General features: G+C 40.3%; 1 protein-coding gene across 2 annotated transcripts in view; it reads right to left on the bottom strand.

Annotated features, from left to right (window-relative positions):
- gcgra (glucagon receptor a) overlaps nucleotides 1-14,677 on the bottom strand; it is a 114,030-nt gene that overhangs the window by 70,554 nt on the left and 28,799 nt on the right. The window contains exon 2 of one of the 2 annotated variants that reach the window (XM_020050795.3): nucleotides 7,734-7,839. The exons of the other annotated variant lie outside the window; for it this stretch is intronic. The gene's annotated coding sequence lies outside the window, so the exon portion shown is untranslated. The remainder of the gene's footprint in view (nucleotides 1-7,733; nucleotides 7,840-14,677) is intronic. 2 annotated transcript variants of the gene reach the window in all.

The raw sequence follows: 14,677 nt of genomic DNA on the forward strand, positions 1-14,677 counted from the left end.
CTCTTTAACATTTTGCTTCATGCCCAAAATGCTCTATTTACCCTTTCCTTCAGTAGAAGCTGCTTCCAGTTCTCTGTGGAGACGTCCGTGCATGGACACCTCCCTGGGGAGATTGCTTGATGATGTGACTTTGGACCCTTCTAGCATTTGCCTGTGGCCTTTGGTCAAAGCTGAGGCATCTGGTGCTATGGCTATATCCCGTTGTTACTCCGTAAAACCTCATGGACAAATAACACTGAGCTTTCCTACCTCTGAAGAGATAAAGGTCACCTCTTTCTATCTCTCATCCTTCCTCTGACTGAGATCAGGCTTTGCAACAACACAAGAACATATACCACAGAGACAGTTCATCACTCCATGATGCAGTCGATTTACATAGGTCCCTACACCTACGAATGTTACATATGTAGTATAATATATTGGTCTCTCCATGGTTCAATATGTTTCTGATGCATTATCTGGCCCTCCTTTTTAAAAGTGACATATCTGGATTTCTGATAGGATTAAACATAGACATGGACTGAATAGAAATTTAGCCCCATTCAAGCAAGTTAGTTGTTCATTCCATTTCTATTCATGTAATCCTATGGCAGGTGAAATATACAGTGATGAGAAAAAGTGAAGGGCGAATTATGGAAAAGCAGGTGCAAATTATTCGAAAATCATTAGAGAGTAATTAAGGAGAGTCCAGCCATCAATAAATATCAAAACATGGTCTGGTTTGGTCTTTGATAAGGGTGCTTGGTAACACATCATGCCCCAGGACAACATCAAGGAATCTACAGGCCTCACTTGCCACAATCAAAATTGAAGTGCAGGAGTCAACTGTCAGAAAGACACTGAACAAAACTGGGAACATGGGAGGTCAGGAAGGAAGACACCTCTGCTTTCAAAACGTCATGACTGATGTTTGCCAGTCAACACCTGTTTAAAGACCAAAACTACTAAAACAAAATGCTCTGAACAGATTCAAAGGTGGAGTTGATTGGCTGCATTGCCATATGATGAAAACAAAAGAACCTCATACCAACAAGGCTTGGACAACTTGACATCATTGAGTCAACCATGAATTTGATATTTTAACCGAGAAAATGAGGCCATCTGTCAAAAATCTGAAAATAAGAAATTGAGAGTTATGGAATGTCCGTGTGTAAGCCCAGATCTCAAACCTATCTAATTGCTATGGGGGCACTTCAAAGCAACTGTGCTGTAAAAGTGACTCCCAGTTAACCTGTCGTTTCACATCCTTTGCCTCCTGAACACAGCACACTTCCCTTTCTCTATGAACACAGCGCACTTCCCTTTCTCTATGAACACAGCACACTTCCCTTTCTCTATGAACACAGCGCACTTCCCTTTCTCTATGAACACAGCACACTTCCCTTTCTCTATGAACACAGCACACTTCCCTTTCTCTATGAACACAGCGCACTTCCCTTTCTCTATGAACACAGCACACTTCCCTTTCTCTATGAACACAGCGCACTTCCCTTTCTCTATGAACACAGCACACTTCCCTTTCTCTATGAACACAGCACACTTCCCTTTCTCTATGAACACAGCGCACTTCCCTTTCTCTATGAACACAGGGCACTTCTCGTTCTCCATGAACACAGCTCATTCCCCGGTTCTCAATCACCTGAATATTAAACACCTGTTCACTCACCTGGTTTTCATTAGTTTTTCTCTATTTAGTTCAGTTTGATTCATCTTTGTCAGGTATCTTTTTATATTTGTTACAACATATTAAGCTGTTCTATAGAGTGCTCTCTGATTATTTGTTTTCTCCCGTGTACCGACCAGTTTTTCTGCTTGTTTATTCTCGACCCTGTTTTTGAGGCTGCCTGATTGTGTATCTTTGCCTTTCTGATCCTCTGTGTATAGACCGTTGCCTACCTGACCTCTGCCTTTTGGACTCTGAATTAAAACTTCGCTCTGCGTATAAGAACTCCTCCACCATTTAGGCCTGTGTCGTATTCTTACACGAATGCAAGAAAGCCCTCAAACAGTTGAAGCAGTCTTGTAAAAAAGAAAAAAGAAATATTCCCAGTTGATTTAAGACACTAATAAACATTTACAGGAAATGGCTACATTAAGTTATTGAAGCTATTGAAGCTAGGGGTTTACTTTTGTTGTCATAATTATAAATTACATTTCTGTTATTTTTAATGAATAAATTATTGTAAATGATTATCTTTCATGGTAATTTGTTGAATTAGGTTACCTTCACACGTCAGTATTGTTTAAGTCATGATCACAAATTCATGCATCCAAATATGTAAAAAAAAAAAGAAAAAGCATTTCCAGGGGTTGTAAATGACTGTATATAAAAAAAATATTGGGCCCTGAAACTATATTTCAGTTCTGATAGGGTTTTTGTCTGTGTGGCTAGAGCTTATATAGCAATATATACTGACAAACATTCTCAGATAGGGTTTGTCTGATATGCTGGGTCTGATAAACGGTTTCATTTCTGACTCAGTAGCCACCTTTTGCAGGCAAAACAGCCAAACAACCCAGGTCGCCCATGTGAGAGGCTATGTCATTAACCACTACATTATATGATTATGCGTTAACATCACGCCAATTTTGAATATTTCATTAGACACCATTAAGCATTGTGTTAAACTGGATAATGTTTCTTATTAAGTTTACCTCCAACACAAATAGTATCTATGAACTGTATGGCTTTTGCCACTGGCTGTTTTAACAGCTTATTAACCATTTGTGAATGACATTGATACAATAAGTATCAATATAGGTGACGATAACTGACTTCTTTGTCAAGTGAAAAGACGGGGGAATCGTGTAACCAGCGACGTTTCTGTCCATCCTGAACAAATCCTAATGCATAATTCGAAAATAGACCAGAAATAGTCTCAATATAACAGTAAACAGTTTCATTTTAGGCTTCCTATAACAAAGCTACTAAAGGTTGTAGCCAGCAAAGGTTTTGTCTATCCGCTCTTCTAGGCCAGCTACACTCACACGGTCTGGCAAAGAGAGTACTGTAAACTAGCAGCAATCTGGGTAGAATTATTTTTAGAGCAGCAATCTGGGTAGAATTATTTTTATAGCAGCAATCTGGGTAGAATTATTGTTATAGCAGCAATCTGGGTAGTATAATTGTTATAGCAGCAGTATGGGTAGTATAATTGTTATAGCAGCAATATGGGTAATATAATTGTTATAGCAGCAATATGGGTAGTATAATTGTTATAGCAGCAATATGGGTAGTATAATTGTTATAGCAGCAGTATGGGTAGTATAATTGTTATAGCAGCAATATGGGTAGTATAATTGAACAAGGGGATATGGTAAGTATGGCAGTAATATAAATAACAGTGTGAACTAGCAGCAATTGGTAAAGATGTTGAATATTTTAGATACACGAGTGCAATAAGCTTATGAATGATGGTACCGCACACTACAGTTATGTAGTGATAATTAAGAAGAAAAATGTACACAGTAAATATATGGCAAGAGGATAAAGCAATGATACACATAACACTGTACATAGCAGCAGTTTAAAAAGAGTACTGCAAACTAGCAGCATATTGGTGGTAGTATTGAATATTGTATATATGGCAAGTATGGAGGTAATATGACAGAATAGGCATCAGAGCATCTGGAATGTTCATGTGTTATCAGTATGATTATGGATCAGTGTTGCTGGTTGAGGAGCCTTATGACCTGAGGGGAAAAAAGCCTGGAAGTGTCCCGATCCTCTGGTAGTTTCAGCCAGACGGCAGCAGCGGTGTGAACAGACCGAAGCCTTGGTGGAGGTAGTCTTTGATGTCCCATGCTTTCCTGAGGCATCGTGTATGGTAGATGCCTTGCATGGACGGGAGATGGCAGCTGATCACGTGCTCCGCAGACTTCACCACCCTCTGGAGGCACTTGTGATTGGTGTGTCTGCCGTACCAGGCAGTAATGCAGCCTGAGAGGATGCTCTCAATGGTGCACCTGTAGAAGTTGGTGAGAGTTTTTACAGACATGCCAAACTTGTCTGGCCAAAGTGATGTCAACCTTGATGAACACACAGAGAAACTTGAATTCTGAGACTCTCTCCACTTCAGCTCCATCGATGTATTTGGGAGCATGACCCCCCCCCCCCTCTGCCACTTCCTGAAATCCACAATCGTCTCTTTAGTCTTGCAGACGTTGAGAGAGTGGTTGTTGTCCTGGCACCATGTAGCCAGGTTCTTTACCTCGTCTCTGTAAGAGCTCTTGTCCTTGTTGGAGATAGTAGTGTCATCCACGAATTTGAGGATGATGTTGGAACTGTGTGTTGCCACAGAGTCATGCGTGAACAGGGATTACAGGAAGTGACTGAGTTTGCAGCCCTGGGGGGGCTCCAGTGCTCAGGGTCAGTGCAGAGGAGGTGAGGTTGCCCATTCTCACCACCTGGCATTGTCAGGAAGTCCTGGATCCAGTTGCAAAGGGAGGTGTTAAGTCCCAGGGTCCTGATCTTAGGGACAAGCTTAGCAGGGCACACTAGTGTTGAATGTTGAGCTGTAGTACATTTACAGCAGATTCACGTATGTGTTACCCATTTCCAGGTGGGAGAGGGCGGTGTGTGTCGTCAGGGCGATGGCATCATCTGTAGATCTGTTGGGGCAGTTGGCAAATTGAAAGGGGGTCCAAGGTGTCAGGTCCAAATCGCTATCCCTATCAGCTATCGTGTGTAGATTGATCACAAATCATCAATTATAAATTACCAATGTCAACATAATGTGGGAAACTTTTTCCAAAGGCACTGTATATACGTTTTAGCATTTACATACAATCTCCATAAATCACTGCCCACAATCAACAAATTCTGAATCAACTAAGCACTTGAAACATGTTGAAAGAGGTTGAAGAAGTGAAAGGTTTTGGGCTGTGTTCACCAGCTGAGGGTAACTCCTAAATGACACCTATATTACAATATAAAGGGTGTTCATAAATACCTGGGGACTTGTGTAACGATATGTGGTCAAACACAGACTTTGGCTGTTTCCAGAATCATTGGAATACCTTCCTTTAAAAAGGCAGAAAGCAACCCGCCCGTGCAGCTCTACTATGCATCTTCCTGATAAAGCATCAGTGCCAGAGCCTTCTGAAGTTCACCATGGCACTGCAACTGTAGATGCATCATATCTGTCTCCAGGCTGACCTCTGAACCTCAATACAGTAGCCCCACATAAATCTGAGGCAGTGTTCATGCATACTTTATCACAGCTCAGCCCCAGTGCCCGTGCAGGTCCATATGACCTACAGTGTACAGCTCCCTGAACGCTCTCTCACTGACGTGCCTGAGCTCCACAGTCGACGCCACTGCGGTTGGGATGAATCCTGAGGGCTGTATTGTTTCCCAGGGCAGCCATACACCTGGGGGGCTAATGGTTCTCCCAGGCTTGGAAAGTGTCCCGGCACTCAAAGGTATCACAGGTTTGCACTGAGCGTCGGGGCTTTGATAATTTGGATGGATCAGATTCTCTGAATTTTAATTAGCGTTCCCTCTGTGTGTGTGTGTGCGCACACGCCACGCAGCCACGGCCTAAATATGCAAATGCCCGGTGAAGGCACTCTGTGTCTGTCACCTTGCCCCCTGCTCACAAACCACTGACGAGATGAGCGCTCCCTCTCACAAGTGCCTGAATGATTCGGGGAGCAGGGGACAGCCAGGGAGCGGCCCGCAGGGCAGTTTACATAAGGACAGGCCTTCTGTAAGCATCTGGTGATGCATGATGATGTTTTGGTGAGATTTGTGAGTGTGTGTGAAAGAGAAAGTCATACTTTCACTAGTTATTTATAATTACTTTCTTTTTTCCATGTTTGGGATTTTTCACTTGTTTCACATGCCAACAAAGTCCTTTAAATTGGAAAGAAATGAGAGCAACAGAGAGAGACACCAGGGTACAGGCCAACCATGGTAAAAATAGATGTTACATTGACTACAAGAGGTAGATTAGAACACTGCGCTTCTGTTTCAATGAGAGGAATCCGATTGAGCTTTCCTGCCAGATCGTTCATGCCACCTTTATCTTTGGGCTTTTTCAAAGCTCCCATACCCATTCATTTATCACAGTGTTTATTAAAACATATTTATCTTCCGCCAGAGTGTAGCTGTGTGTGTGTGTGTGTGTGTGTGTGCCTTTGAGACGCCCACACTCTCTCACGACTGAATGACGGATCTGTCTTGAGGCTTCAGCTGTCTCTCATTTCACACACACACACACACACACACACACACACACACACACACACAACCACACAGACCATTTTTCTGTGGGATGCTACAGCTGTGTCTGTCTCTGTCACACACACACACACACACACACACACACACAGTGGACGATAACAAGTCACCAAAGGAACATAATCCAACCACTTATGTTCAACTGGGGTAATATTATTTCAAGTTTTGAGTCCATCTGGCATGTTATTCCCACAATCCACCTGTTCTCTTGTTTAGTTCTCGAGCCCGCGCACAGCTGTTTCTAGTGAGACAGCTGTTCATAAATAATAACGGACATAGGTTGCACCATGGATTATTGCTACTGACCACTTCTGCGTTAGCAATTTCCATACATAGTTTTCACCATGTGCAGAAGTGAAAGTAGACAGAAAACATCTCAGTGGTCATCAGCCACTAAACACTGAAATGAGGCCATCCATAAAAATATAACACAAGTCGGGAGATAAGATTGAAGTTTACTTGCTAGTGGCTAACATCTGTTTGAGGTAGGCACTTTACCACGTCTCATTTTTCCTTGACGGAACTGTAGCTGCCAGGATTGCTCAACTCCTGAAAATGTCTAACCGGGTCATATTTGTGTCAGGCGGAGCACTCAGCCAGGTGTTGCACTATGTCGTCATTTGCAGAACAGGGAAATACAGTCCTCAGGAAAAATGAAGGTTACTTTATAATGTTGGAATACTCTGGTGTTTTGAGCGTCACACTGTGTATGTCCCCCCCCCCCACACTCACACGTTGTTGTACGTTCCAGGCTGACGGCAGGGGATTAGAACAATGTGTAGAAGTAGATTAAACACACACACTGCATATGTTTTACGTGTGTGTGTGAACATAAACATACACTGCCATCCAAGCTTTTGAACCATCCCACCTGCAGAACAGAGCTTTTACAAGAACAAACAGTCAAACACGATACATCCAATCTCAATATGAGCTTTTATAACAACATAGTGTCTTAAAGATGGAGCACAACCCCAAAGACAGCTTCCATAGGAGCAAACAAAGCTTGAACTGTCAATTGATAGAAAATCCTAACATGTTTTTACATTAGTTACCATAGGAACAAATGCAACACAACTAGAGATACATGCCCAACATGTAAACACATCCCTGTAATTTAACTTCTATAGGAACAACTTGGATGGCCTATTGGTAATATTCAGTACCTCACACAATACAGGACAAATCCATAGAAAATGATTACTTTTTCAACTGAACGATGCATTGCTATGCTTATAAACATTGTTTCAAACCAGATATGGGACATTAAAGGGGTAACCTGGGATTGTTGCAAGAAATATTTTGAACCAATACATTTTTTACACAAATGTTGAATAATATTACTTAGAAATGCCTCATGAGCTTAGATTTACTGTGTCATCTTGTTTTACTCCAGTGTATGTAAACAAAGTCGATGCAATCATCCATTCTACAGCATCAAACCCTGGTTAAAACTATAATGATGACATCATGGATCGTCTGTCCTTACCTTCCAAGCTCTGTCTGCTCACGTTTCTCCATCCCCATCCTTCAGCTTTTTACAGAAACAGACGGGAGAAGGCATAGTTCTTGTTTCAACTACTGATTATTAAACTCTGTATAGAATCAGATAAGGTTACATTAAACAAAATCTGATCAGGTTACATTAAACACATTACACAACATCAAATATGCTTACCTTAAACACATTTAACATTAAACAAAATCTGATATGGTTACAATAAACCAATGTAACAATCTTATATGACAACATTAAACAAATTTAACAAAATCACAGAAGGTTATTTTAAACGAATTAACCCAAAACGGATCTTCTCACATAAAGAAACAACATGACATAAAATCACACGTTTACATTAAACACCTTCAACATTAAACAGAATCAGATATGGCTACATTGAATACATAAAACGTTTACATTAGACACATCGAATATTGAAATGAATCGGATATGGTTACATTTCGGTTACGTGTGCATACGTGCATTGCATGTGTGTGTGTCTTTGCGAGCTCATGTGTACGTGCATGTTCATGTGGCTAATCAGCCCCCTGGGGTTAGTGACTCTCCCTCTACATTCTTTTAACAGTGATTGCAGTGCTGGGTTCTGGTAGAACAATCAAAAAGTGTCTCTGTTTCAAATATGTTTTATTAACACGCAAACATGGATTAGGTATAATCACGCACATATGGAATCAACTTCTCTGTCTTGGTCTTTTAACAACGAACCCAGACAAGAAAAGGAAGAAAGAGTCAGTGAAAAACAGAAAGGAACTACACCCCTCCCACCCGTCCGCTTCCAGCCCCCACATCTAGCATCCTCCCTCCCCCAAGCCCTCCCTTCCATGGTTAGAATGACCAGGCATACACACACAACCCAGGCTTCAATGGAGGGAATGATGTGTGTGCACTGTATTCAATCAAATGTGGAGCTACTTTATTAAGTTGTCACACTGTTGACCAAATGGATTGGAGAAGTTGCCAGATTTGTTCAAATGTGCAGACTTAAAATGCCTTTGTGTATATATATATATATATATATATATATATATATATATATATATTATTTTTTTGTATAGATATCCAACACACTGAGCCATCGCTTTGTTAAGTGACTATTGTAACTTTTCCATAGGACTGCAAATAAGTAGCTCAATTGGAATTGGTTGAATGCTTTCTACGAATGGAAAGATCTTCAATAGACGATCTGAGGGAATATACTATGTCAAGCTGTTAATGCAGTGGGCTGAACCAGATTCACACACACTGTTTCTCAGTAGTCTGAAAGGGGAATTACACCGTATCTCATCTTCTTTACCTTTTCACACGTATGTTTCAAATATCTCTATAGGCCCCCCAGTGTGAGTTGGTAACAGTATTACTGTCTGTAACAATAAAACATACGGTAAACTTCCAGTCAATGGGTTGCGTGGAAATTATTTATTTATTTACACTATTACTAATTCATAAAGGAATGCCGATTCTTCCAAATTAGTAATGGACACACACTAAAATGTGTGAAATAGTTTTTGAGAGTTACATTGAGCTATTTAAGCTAATTACAGGGAGGGAATTTTTTTTTATCCTCGGCTGATTTTGTACGTTTGCCCATTGACAAAGAAATGATCAGTCTATAATTTTTTATTTTAATGGTAGGTTTATTAGAACAGAATAAATCCAGAGACAGAAAAAATCCAGAAAATTGCATGTCAAAAATTTTATGAATGAAATAAGTATTCAACCCCTCTGCAAAACATGACTTAGTACATTGGCAACTCGAACCTTCGGCTCCCTCCACACATTTTCTATGGGATTAAGGTCTGGAGACTGGCTAGGCCACTCCAGGACCTTAATGTGCTTCTTCTTGAGCCACTCCTTTGTTGCCTTGGCAGTGTATTTTGGGTCATTGTCTTGCTGGAATACCCATCCACGACCCATTTTCAATGCCCTGGCTGAGGGAAGGAGGTTCTCACCCAAGATTTGACAGTACATGGCCCTGTCCATCAACCCTTTGATGCGGTGAAGTTGTCCTGTCCCCTTAGCAGAAAAACACCCCCAAAGCATAATGTTTCCACCTCCATGTTTGACGGTGGGGGTGGTGTTCTTGGGGTCATAGGCAGCATTCCTCCTCCTCCAAACAGGGCGAGTTGAGTTGATGCCAAAGTGCTCGATTTTGGTCTCATCTGACCACAACACTTTCACCATGTTCTCCTCTAAATCATTCAGATGTTCACTGGCAAACTTCAGACGGTACATGTGCCTTCTTGAGCACTGTGTGCACAATTATTAGGCAAGTGAGTATTCTGATCGTATTATTATTTCAATGCACATTTTCCAACTCCTAACCATATACACATGAATGCTCATCGGATTGAATAATTTTCAGTGATATGTATTTGTGTAATGGTGAGTCTCCTGAATAAAAATAACATCAGAGGACAGAGATTACAGATACATTTTCTTCTTCCTTATTTGGTTCATTCAGACCTTTCAGATTCCAGAAATAGAATATGTAAACTTAGAATTTGCTCTTATGTCATATATGTAATGTGAAATCAACTCTTAGGGTATATCTTCATAACATGGAGTTCATTAAAGACATCCAAAAGTCACAAACACTCTATCAACTCCCCCTCCAAACTTTCCCCACAATGCATTAGACAATTGTAGCTCAACCTAGACTAATACAAACGATAAAATACTCAAAAAGAATTTAAACACATACATCAAAAACATTGTAACAGAGTGTAATCATTACAAAATATTTGCATGAAGGTTTCATTTTTATTGATCCTTCAGTTTACGAGTTTTTCCTCAAAAGCAATTGTTTTAACAATCACAGAAGGTAATAATCCTGAGACAAATGTCATAGGTACTTCAGGACAGATCACAAATAGGGCAGGTAGATGTTTGGATAAATGAGGGAGTAAAGCAGGTTTTTAAACAGACCTAGGCATATACGAATGGATCCGTCCCATACACACACACACACACACACACTGGCACACACACACACACAAATACTGTCTCCTGGTAAACTGCAGGATTAACAGGAGGTCAGACATAACTCCCTCCATGTATTCCAAATGGCAGCCTTTTCCTAACAGTACACAACTTTGGACCAGAATGGGCGCTGGTGAAAATAAATCCACTAGGGAAAAGGGTGCAATTTAGGACAAAGTCTGTGTCTCTAAGGGATTAGACCTCAAGAGCTTCTGGAGAGAAATATTGAGGCAAACCAACTGGCTCAGAGACTTCTTATGTTGTAATAACACTGGCAATTAATAACTGCAAACACTAGAGGAGTTGTTACTTGGATGCCTGCTGAAATGCAGCCGTGTGACTAATTAAAGATAAAGGCAGAATAAATAAGTGGAGGAATGCAACAAACGTGCACGCTTCCATACAGGTGTACTGCATGAAACAATTAAGCAATTAACATCCTATTATGCACTGTGGTATGTATGAAATCTGTGGTATATATGTATCGCCTTCACAATCACCACATCTCAAACTAATTGAAGACCTATGGGAGATTTTTAAACAGCGCTCTCCACCACCATCATGAAAACACCAAACGAGGGAATATCTTTTTAATGAACGGTGTTCCATCCCTCCAGCAGAGTTCCGCATTGAAGCTGTTCTGGCAGCTCGTGGTAGCCAAACACCTTACTGTGAAACATAATCTTGTTTTATTCTTTCATCTGTCACCCATGTAAATATGCCAAAGCTGCAGGAGACCTGAACTTCAACTCTTATGACCTTGTCTGTCAAGGAATATCAAGGAATGGGCATAAGGACTAAATATGAAGGTGCTGCAGGTAACCTAGTGGTCAAAGTGTTTGGCCAAAGGCTTCTGGTTCAAACCCCCAGGCAAACAAAGTCGAAGATCTGTCACTCTGCGCTTGAGCAAGGCCCTCGACACTAATTGTTCCTGTAAGTCATTTTGCAGAAGGCCAATGTACTATTCATAAGACAGTCTGCAAATTGACTGAACTGTAAAGCTGGTATTTAATTCATGTCGTATTATAATGTCTTAATGTAGTTAAGTTCCGCCCCGCCACACAAAATGTTCCCATCAGTAAATCTAGTGGCCTACCCCTGCCACCTTGCATGGATGAATTCACAGTGTGACAGTGTGATGGATAGCAAAGTAGTGTGGTAGAGTAACAAAGTGAGAATAAGAGTGAGTTTCCATCAACCCTGGAAGAGTTTGCAGCAATAGTTTTGGGCGTTTTCACAATTCCTAACACACTAAAACTAAACTATGCACAAATCCATAATACAAAGTTCCAGAAGAAAGACCATTTGCACAAACCCCTTAGCACTATTCACCTATTTCCACACAACTCGCTTTCATTCAAGCTTTTTTATAAAACTGCGCAAAAGTCTCTTTGTTATGCACAATTGCCATTGTGTTGTCATGTCGACAACATTGCGATTCAATATACTGAATCAAATCATCACAACTCGAACGCCCTGTACACGCAAATGTCAAGTTGTAAACACTAACTAGCATAAATAGTCAACAAGCAACGAGGATGCAGCTAAGCTCACCTGTGTTTTGGAATAATAGATGAACAATGGTCTCTAATGAGATTTGTTACACAGTAGGTGACCATGTCCTTGAAAATGGTGTGGCTAACCTGTTTACTGTTCCATGAAATGGTATGCCTTGGCAAAGGAAGCACAGTAAAAGAACGTTACAATAATTTTGAGACTGGGATTTATATTTTATAAAAATTATCTAAATGTATATGGCCTATAGCCTAACACTTTTTCTTCTTTTTGCAGTGTTGAGAGACAACCAGTTTGTGGTATACACGCATGATTTCTAAGGCCAAAAAACAAACTATTGTGAACATGGTTAATGAAAACAACCATATGTAGCTCAGAGTAATCCAGTCAAGAATAATTGAGACAATTGCATTTTTCAAGATCTAGAGCCAGCTGGGGCTCAGGATGAATAAACATGCATTTGTATGACTGAAACCATGTAACTGTTTAAAAATGCCTTTACTTTATCCATCTTCTCTTCTTGGGCTATTATTGTTTCCACAAGTGCATTTAAGGTGAATTTCAAGGTTTGGTCAATTAAAGTGCAAAAGAAACTTCTCAGCACTTTAGCATACTCACTGAAATAATGATACACTTTGCACAGTCTATCATGCAAAGTGTAAAATGTATCCATTAAAAACATTTCATAATAGTCATTTCAATTCTTTGCACTGTGTGCATTGGGTGTTTCATAATAGTCATTTCAATTCTTTGCACTGTGTGCAGTGGGTGTTTCATAATAGTCATTTCAATTATTTGCACTGTGTGCAGTGGGTGTTTCATTTGAGGGAAAAGTTGAATTCACTTGAAAGATGAATTACGATGTACGACACTGTGAATATGACAGTTCTGAGGTTTTGGTCAATATGCTGTAAGTTTTAAGAAAAATGGAGTTCAAATTCAGGAAATGTGTGTTAGCGGATGTGAAAAACTGTCACTGTGAAGATCTGAAATCTGAACGTCACCCCTATTGTGCTCGCTGGTTCTATTTCTGTCTATATTATTTTATGAAATGCCGTCCAATCCAAATTATTTCAAATTACGATGAGACACTGCTTATTTTCTACATAATGAACGTACTCAGTCGCAGCTGTGAAAGAGTGAAGTGGTAGTTTTAATTGTCTGGGACTTCAGATGAATAGAATGCAATATAATTGGATAAGTATTCCAGTGCTCTTCCTCTGCTCTGGACAGGCACTCTGCTGTCTAGTGTTATGTGAGGAAAGCATTATTATGATGGTCTTTCATAAAAATTGGATGCACTTCAGTTTCATGAGTTGAGAACACATTATAACCAAGTGACCACAACATGGGTGACAATGGAAGCACTTCAGGTTCTGAGATTTGAGTTAAGACAAAACAATTTTGATCAGAGACAATTAATGGAAAGCTATAGAGACAATAAGATACAGAGAGATGAATATGATAATGAAGAAATTATGAAGACGATGAAAATAGTAATGATGACAAGGATGAGATGATGATTATGATGATGAAGCTTGTTTGCAGCATAGAATGTACAGCAAACCTCGAAAAAAGCGGAGAACTACAAAATAGAAAAGACTCAGGAGGAGTCCAGAGGGAGAGAATGTGAAGGAGAGAAGAGAAAACAATTACAGGTCCTGAATGATGGGACTACTACTGGTCTCATAGCAAGGAGGGTTTATCTAATCTTTATGATTTGACCAACCTTTTCATATTTTACTTTAGCAAATGTAGAGTGGAGAGGGAGACAAAGTGAGGAAGCGAGGAAGAGTGATGACTGGTTGTTTGCGATTCTGTACTCCCAGCAAACAGGCAACGTCCGAAACACCACGACAAAAGCTCCTGATGTTACGAGAACATCTTAACAACTCATTAGTGTTTAAAGGGCTTCTGGGTAATAACTTTTGAAAAATCTAAATGTCTCCCTGCCATACTTTGTCCACATATCTTCATCTCAAATACAAAGCACCATTTTAAACTCTGTATTTGTAACACTGTAATCGTGTATTGGACTAAAAACAGTGAAGCAGATTACTGATTACTCCCTTAATCGTCTGGGTGATGATTATGGAATGACCAGTCAGAGGGTTATGTAACAATAACAACTTCAGTGCAAACAAGACACACGGAAAACACACCTCGCTCTATTAGTTAATGGATAGATGCAGTGGCACACCCACACTCACACACACACCCACACACCCACACACCCCCCCACACTGACAAATGTCTAGCCTAAAGCAACAAAACTACTATTTTAAAACCAATCTTTGGTGCTTTATACAGGTGTGAGACATATCTCCGTCATGGTTCAAATGGGCTGCAGCGTTGAAGCTGCGGGCTGGGTTGGGTGGTAAGGTCATAGGACCGCAATCTGTCAGGGAGACCTAAGG

Source organism: Esox lucius, chromosome 11 (genome assembly GCF_011004845.1).
Source record: "Esox lucius isolate fEsoLuc1 chromosome 11, fEsoLuc1.pri, whole genome shotgun sequence".
NCBI classification, from domain to species: Eukaryota; Metazoa; Chordata; class Actinopteri; order Esociformes; family Esocidae; genus Esox; species Esox lucius.